An 8,377-nucleotide genomic window follows, 5' to 3' on the forward strand; every position below is an offset into this window, starting at 1 on the left:
GGAGCAAAACCACTCTTAACAGGCTCCTCTAAATAGTTCCAAGAACACCAGCTCCAGGCAAGGAAGCTGCCTCAGATGAGCAACCAGCTCTGCTTGTTTGTTACCAGACAGTAAAAACCATCCTTCTCCATTTTGCTGCTGCATAAATGGGAATAAAATACTGACTTTGGTAGTTTTTCCTATGGGAAAAGCCTAGACAGGGATTATGCAGCCGAATGTTTATTTAGCTGTAAATAACACATTCCCCTGTTAATCTCAGTATCTGTTTTATCAATTTTTTTTTTAAGTCATGGAGCTTTACCCAGACTGTAATTAACCCTTTTGCATGGCAAAATGCAGGATTGTCTCTTTTCCCTCAGCCACTAAATACATAATGTTCTGATAAATATTTAAGCAGTAACGAGGGACGTAATGCACAGTAATCCATTAGTGCCGTGTTCTGGGGGAGCTGCATGGTGTTAAAATGGATCCTGTAAGTGCTAAAATCCCAGATTGAGCAGAAGGCCTGTTGACCACTGTGGGATTTAGCTTTGAACTGTGCTACAGGTTGGGAAACCCATTTGAACACACAGATATGCTTTATATGCCTGCAAAGAAAAGCTTCCTCAAAAAGAAAAAGAGAAACAAAGGAACCCCCTCCAAATCTAATAATAACAAAACCAGCCATCTCTATGAATGGTGCAGTGAAATATTCCCCAGTCCAAAGACTACCAAAGGTCTAGAGTGGGAAGTCAGAGGCTGAACCGGTGATGCACTAAAGGTGATGTTAGGGGTATGACCACAACTGGTCCCACTAACCACTAAAACCAGGCTAAATCGGTGTCTAAAAGAACCTTCCCATTTTGGGTAGGTCTACTACCTTTATCCGTGTTTTCTCTGTTTTTCAACTCGTTGGGCCTTACTGCCTGGCTACAGTTATGTCTATGATAGATGTCTGCAACACAACAGTCCCCTAAAGGAGCAAATAAAGCAACAGGCAGGGTATCGCTTCGGACCTTTTCGTGGCAGGGTCTCCGTAGAATCCCAGGCTGGTTTGTGCTGGAAGGAACCTTAAAGCTCATCCAGTTCCAACCCCCTGCCACTGGCAGGGACACCTTCCACTAGAGCAGGTTGCTCCAAGCCCCTGTGTCCAACCTGGCCTTGAACGCTGCCAGGGATGGGGCAGCCACAGCTTCTCTGGGCACCTGTGCCAGTGCCCCAGCACCCTCACAGGGAAGAACTTCTGCCTAAGAGCTCATCTCAATCTCCCCTCTGGCAGGTTAAAGCCATTCCCCCTGGTCCTGTCACTACAAGCCCTTGCAAGAAGTCTGTCCCCATGTTTCTTGTAAATGTTTGTGTTGAGTCCCACGAAAGGCAGGGAAAGGTGAGGTTTGGTACTGAGCTCTTTGTGCTACAGGGAGCAGCCTCAGCTAATGTGTGTGTTTGCTTCCATGCAGAAAACCAGCAATACTCTCTCTGCTCATCTGAGTACAGCAAGCAACGATAAGCGCATCTGAAGAGACATCCTGCTGGGGTATACGGCTGAGCAGGATGACGACTTAGTGCCTTAGTAGAAACCTATGTGAATTAGTAGAAACCAGTAATGTTTCTTTGAGGTCATGGAAAAGGAAGTTTTCTGGAGTATCTGTGAATTTGCACCTGGACCAATAAACACTTTTTTTTAAATTGTTATTCATTTTACACTTCAATAAAGCTTAATTATAAGTAAGCAGTAAGAAAAGCAGGAGACATGTTCCAATAATATTGCACTTCTCCGAATCATTCCTGTGGGGCTCTGGCAGTTTTGTTACCATGAAGCAGAATAAAACAAATTAAGAAAACTATTCAAACTTCATTTAAAAACATCATCTGAGGAGCATCATAATAAAAGCACAATGAAAGAGACAAGCTCACTTGGCTAATTTCCTTCATGTGCTGTGCATGTTTATAGTGTGTCTCTTAGTATGTTTTAATTAGCATCACAATCATCAACTGGTAACTAACAGCACATATGGTTCAGGTTGGGAGATGCAGACCACTGATTTGGAGCTGAGAAGGGGCTGAGAATCTGATCTTGACTTTGTGGATGCACAGGTCAGCAGAGCTAGTTGGCAAAGCAGGGCTATAAAGCACCAGGTCGTGGCCAGAGAGAATATACTTGAGCAAGGGATCAACTTCCAGACTCCCCAACTTCTACCCTTCCACTCAGTGCAGGACTGATGGGGCAAGCAACTGTTTGATCACATTGCTTGCTGCAAGCCTGAAACCCAATTTCTTTTGGATGTAACCTGACAGTGTGGTGCTCTTTTGTCTGCCTTGTAAGGCACCTTCCTTGTCCATGTTTGCACCTCTGCAAACAGGTTGCACAGGTTGCCTTTGACCTGCCCTCCCCTTAGTGCAGCCATTTGCTTGGCTTGGATTTTTCATTCTGAAAATTCTCGTTTCTCTTGCCCTTTTTTTTTCATGGTGATACTCCTGCCTACATCTGAATCCCTCTTGCTAGTGTGGGAACCACTTCAGGTACCTGAAGTTGAGACTGATGCTGAGCAAGGGGACCTGGGCTGGCCAGGGCAATTGAGGTGAACCTTTCTTAACAGCTTTCAGAGTAGGGCTGACCTGCCTTTCCCTGGGATGGACTATTTCAGACTGGGACCTGGGGTGGACTATTTCAGCAAGTCTGGCAAGCTGTGAGCTAGCAGCTGCCTCCAAAAGGAATGGGGGAATCAGAATACCAGGTTAAAAGGAACCTCAAGGATCGTCTGGTTCAACCTGTCTGGGCAAAGCATGACCTAAACTAGATGTCCCAGCACCTTGTTCAGCCAAATCTTAACAGTGTCCAACTTTGGGAAATCCACCACTTCCTTCAAGAGATTATTCTCAGTGGCTGATTGGGGAAAATTTTCCTCTTGTGTATGGTCAGAATCTCCCCAGGAGTAACTTGTGCCCATCACCCCTTGTCTTTTCCATGGGACTCCTTGTCAAAAGGGAGTCTCCATCTTCTTTGTAACCGCACTTTAAATACTGGAACATGGTGATAAGTTCTCCCTGGAGACTTCTTTTCTCCAGGCTAAACAAACCCAGCTCTCTCAGCCTTTCCTCACATGCTGCTCAGCCCTTGGATCATCTTTGTGGCCCTTCTCTGGACCCAATCCAGCCCATCTTTTTTTTTGTGTCATGGGGACCAAAACTGAACACAGTATTCCAGGGGTGCCCTGACCAGCACTGAGTAGAGCGGGACAGTGACATCTTTACCTCTGCTGGTGATGTCCTTGATGTTCCCCAGCATCCCGTTGTCTTTCTTTGCCACAGCTGCACACTGTTCACTCCTATTGAGGTTGTGTCCACCAGCACCCCCAGGTCCCTTTTCACAGAGCTGCTCACCAGCTGGGCAGATGCCAGCCTGGGCTGCCCTCCTGGATTGTGTTTACCAAGCAAATCAGGCTACGATAGACAGATCATGCTTAGTGATCTTGAAAGTTCTGAGGATGCCACTGACTCTGCTTTCAGGCACTATGTCTGTGTGGAAAAGCATCACTTCACCAGGCCATCTGCACAAAAGCACACTCAAGTGTTTCTCCCTTGGTAGCCCCATTTAAAAGGGTTTTCCACTCTTGAGCTGCTTCAGGTACTGTCTCTGGAGTAGTAGATATTGCTGAGCAGTTATCCTGTTGGTCCTGGCTTATACACTGAAACAGTGATCTTTGTATCTGGAAAAAGAGGATCCCATGAATCTCATCAGATTAGAAGAGGAGGAAAAGATTTTGGCTTGTTTTCATCTTAAAATATTTTTATTTGAAGGTTTGGTCTAACTACATTATGTTATTACTGGAGTATCTTGTCTAATTCACTTTTTTTTTCCCTTAAAAAAGCATTTCACTTCCCCTTAAGAATATGTTATGAACTGCTGCACTTTAGCAGTGTGATAGTTCATAACAGAATTGAGAGGAGCATGAATTATGTCAGAACTACATTACTAATGTGTAATCTGCAGCATTGGTTAATTTGTTTTGATATTAAAGTTTTAATAGGAAATATAATTTGATTGCATTTTAAAAATAAAAACTGATTTTCTGTATTATAGAAAAATATTATGAATAATAAGCAAAAAAGGGCTAATATAGCTAGGCATTTCTATTAACAAAATGAATACATTTCATACGCTCTTTGTGTACTAATTCAAGTCATCTGATGCCAGTTTGAGCTGATTTAACATAAACTACAGCCTTGTTCCTTTGCTCTGCATTTTGCAGCACTGCTAACATTAACTTGAGGATGGGATCAAAGTTTTGCAGTATCAGCTCCTTGCACACAAGTCATAACTCAATTATTAGCAACATTAGTACCTTGTACTACGCTCCCAACACACCAGTAGAGTCTGGTCTGCATTTATAGATGTTTTCCATCTGGACTCGGAATAATTAAAGAGCCCAACTGTGCTGGCAATGAGCCCTCCATCTCTTAAATCAGTGTAGGTGGCTCATGCTTGTGGTAATGCGCTAATGGATGTGCTACTAGGATTATCGTAGGGGAGTGCCACCTCAAGAAAGGTACAACACTGAGTGTGACGAGTGCAATGGGATGATGTGAAAATGTAAGAGCAACCACATTGGGTCAAAAGAAAGGTCTGTCTAGTCTGTTTTCAGCAGTAGTCACCCATGGGGCTCGGGGCCAAGGGTAAGAGTGGGGGGAGCATCCTTTGGCTTTCTAGCTGCCAAACACTGCCCATGCTGCATGGTATTCTGATTTAGCAACTTTCAGTGGATTTCTCTACTATGCTGAAGCTGAGACTCTAGAGAGCAAACTGTTGCTGCAGTGTTTTGGCACCTTTAATGAGCTGCTTTGCCCCTTATAGCTCTGTCTTTATGCTGTGTGACCTCACCAACAGTGGTTAAAGACCTCTGGGCACTGTTATTAAAGAATGTGAGCTTAAAGTAATGGGAGGGTAAAAGCTGCCCCATAGTGAACAGCTGAAGGTACATGATCTATTCAGTTTACCAGAAAGATATAGAGGAGAATTGATGAGAGAGCATATTTCCTTCCTGGATGTCTCGGTGGGTACCAAAAGACTCCTTGGTCTAGTGGAGAAAGACTTAACAAGAACCAAGAACTGCAGACTAAAGCTGTAAGATGTCAAATTGGAAACAAAACACACATTTTTCTCAGTGAGGATAATTAGCCATGGATAATAATTATCAGGGGAAGAAGTAGATTTCTGCTTTCTTGATGACTTAAAAAAAAAGTAAAATCCTGGCTTCCTTCCTTGAAGAAATAATTCAGTCAAGCACAAGATATTGAACCAGACCCATGCAGATGGCTGACCAGGTAAGGCCAGATATTTTTTATACTAGATGTCTAAAAGGTCCTTCAGATTTCAGAAATATCAGCATTGTGCAGGAGCACTATGTCCAGGATCTTTGTCTGGGTAATTACATTTCACTTGCCTCAGTATTTCCTCTGCTTTCATTTACATTTCAGCTGCACTGTGTCCTTGTCTGCAGATAGATCTCATTCTAGGATGGCTCTTCTTACTGATTGCAGCTTTCCTTATCCAGATTGAAAGAAGGAGGTGCATTGCTGTTTACAGGCAACTGACCACTGAGTTTGGTTCCAGAGGTAGCACTTGGGTATTGTTTGCATGATTCATCATATTTGGAAGGCAGGCAAGGTAATAGTTTTGGATGTAGAAAATGGAGAAGGGTAGTAGTGGAGGAGTCAAAGAATGCATAGCTGATGAAAGTGTTGTGTCTTTGGTATTTTTTCTTGTTGTTATTATTGTGGTTGTTATTGGTGTCATTATTAACAACCACTGCAGCAACAGAGTAAGGCTTCCCATGTCATTAGCTGTAGGAAAACTGATCCCCTAGTACTACAAGGAGAGGGAGAAAACTGTGTAAGTTACAGGGATGTGAAACCCTTGATGAACAAATTCAGAAGTTTTCCAGGTGAGTATTTCTTCTCAACTTCAACTCTTTCTTCAGGCTCTCATTCTTGGCTGGAGCATCTTCCAAATTGACATGGGTCTGCTCTCATCTTTCTGCTAATATCTTAAGAGTACCTATATAACTTTAAACATATAGCTGCCTGAGTAAGGAATAAAAAGATTCACATGTGCCAGGGGATTTGGTTTAGCTTGGCAAGTGCCAACTCCTATGGAAGAACTGAGGATAATGTAATTCTTATTCAGGTTTCTCTGGTAAGTGCTTCTTTTTGGGCGAGACGAATTCCAGCCTTTACCTTTAACTGCTCACCTCCTGCCCTCACCCTTCTTGGTCACTACTGAAAGAAAGTAAAATATCTCTGCCCACCTCTAAAATGAATGTTGTCTTTGATTTTATTGGTCATGGATAGTCACCTTGACTGAATCTTATTTGTTTTTCTATGACATTTTATATGCTTTTCTGCCTTGGCACAGATCATTTCCCAGTTCTTATTACTCTTTATCTCTGTGGCCCTGATGCTCTATAAGGAAAAAAGGTTTTGGCACCTTGCCTCATCCTGGATAGAGGAGCTCACAGAGTAAGACCACTAGCTTTGGGGAATGGACAGCTGGAGGAATGGGTATTTTATTAAGGAGCTTAATTCCTGTATTGATAATTTGAATTTCTGTACCTAACAGAGAAGCTTTAAATTTTGTGAAGTGTGAGACTAATCCTGTCAAATCAAAAGCAATAAATGTGAGCGTATAAATTTAATGGACAAAAAAGAATTGTATCTCTGTTTATCCTTGTAGTACAGAAACAAGTGTATCTTGTGCAATAATCTTTCACAAAACATGGAAGAAAAGAAGGCTCAAGCCCATGAGACTTGTCCAGAAGGAATCAGTGAGAACAGGAGGTCTTTGGTGATAATCTGATTGCTCTGTCTCTAGAAAGGATATTGTGGAAGGCAATACTGAACAGATTAGGGGTTGGAATAAATTTTCCTTATCACAGGTATCTAGCACCATCTGAGATGTCTTACTGTGCCAGTTGTCCACATTGGGCTGGCAGGTACCTCACAGGAGCAAGAGTCAAAGTGTAACCAGGATCCTCAAGTCTGCTGAAACAGGAATAGTTGCCTATGAATAGACAAATGAATGGTCCATTTGCAATTTTGCACTCTCGAAAAGAGTAGGTTGAAGAAGAATCTTATGGAGATATGCACATCTCTGAAAGGCACAACGAAAAGGGATAGGAAATAGTTGTTGACTATTTCTCTTCTCAGAAGAATCTGTATATTTACTAGGCAGCAGGCTTTAAAGAAGCAAACCCAGCTACTTCACATATTGCAAGATAAGGCTTTGGAAGCCAAAGGCTATAAATGGGCGAAGAAAATAATAAGATGAATGCATGGAAGAAGGATCCCTCCACGACTGTTAAAATCCACCTCCCTCTCATGATATGTTTAACATGTGGATGGCATGACCTGTGAGGTGCATCCCAGAAAGCATCTTCTGAATTCCCTTGTTCTTGTATCATTTCATTGAGCATGTGGGAGAGGTTATTGTTGTCAGACCCTTCATCAGCCAATGTGGGAGTGTAGGAATGTGCTGTACTGGGGCAAGAAGGCTGCAGAGGTCTATCTAGAAACGGCTTGGAGAAAGCACAAATGGGCTTTGTTCTCAGACTGCAGAGTGGGAAGTGGCCAGAGAAGGTCATAGTCCCTCGAGTGACGTTAATTAAGGTTTTTCCATGTAATCATTGCGAAGGTGAGAAGTAACAGATAGCAAAGAGCTGGTTACAGGTGCACTGTGGTGTCATGCTCAGGAACTGGGGTTGCTTCCCACAGAGTCAGTGCTGTTAGCCAGCCACAGCCAGGTAGTTCATTGAATTTATTTCATCTCAGGAGGAAAAAAACACCAACTCCCAGAAGACCAGGCAGCTTCCTCACTATTATCCTGTGTTCCTTTACACACGACTCTTGTCCTCTAGGGGAAATGCACCTCACACCAGGGAGCAAAGGGCAGGCCGCTGCCCATTTCTCAGCACGATTGAGAGGGGCCCTGAGGCTGTAATGAATTACTGTGGTTTCTCATGTCTCTCCACCAGCCTTGGGCAAGAAGAAGACAGCCTATGCCTTGTACATTTCTTCCAGTGTCCTGTCAGCCCCTTGGCCTGTCATGATGGACTCCTTACAGTGATTTTGTTTTTTGCTCAACATAAATTAAGACTAAGCAGGAGCACCCTTCCCCCTCCTTTACCAGGCAGCCCATTTCATGCCATTCATCTGTTACTACTTTTGGGTTTTTTTTCTTTTTTTTTTTTTCCCTTTTTTCCTAGTAACTTCCTGCCTTTTGCCACCCATGAGTTAAAAGTCAGCTATTTCTTCTCTGGCTGCTAAATTTTTAAGCTCTGCTTTATCTCTCTGAAAACAATGTTGTGTTTCTTCTTTTATATACACCATCCTTGCAATAAAAATT

At 42.9% G+C, this 8,377-nt stretch overlaps 1 long non-coding RNA gene across 1 annotated transcript; it reads left to right on the forward strand.

Moving 5' to 3' along the window:
- The first annotated feature begins 1,204 nt into the window (after positions 1 to 1,204).
- Positions 1,205 to 8,064, forward strand: LOC115601352. Its single transcript, XR_003989314.1, has 4 exons — positions 1,205 to 1,309; positions 1,382 to 1,387; positions 7,966 to 7,968; positions 8,053 to 8,064. It is a non-coding gene; the product is annotated as an uncharacterized LOC115601352 (long non-coding RNA).
- Positions 8,065 to 8,377: the final 313 nt, after the last annotated feature.

The sequence above is a fragment of the Strigops habroptila genome, chromosome Z, assembly GCF_004027225.2.
Source record: "Strigops habroptila isolate Jane chromosome Z, bStrHab1.2.pri, whole genome shotgun sequence".
Classification (NCBI taxonomy): domain Eukaryota; kingdom Metazoa; phylum Chordata; class Aves; order Psittaciformes; family Psittacidae; genus Strigops; species Strigops habroptila.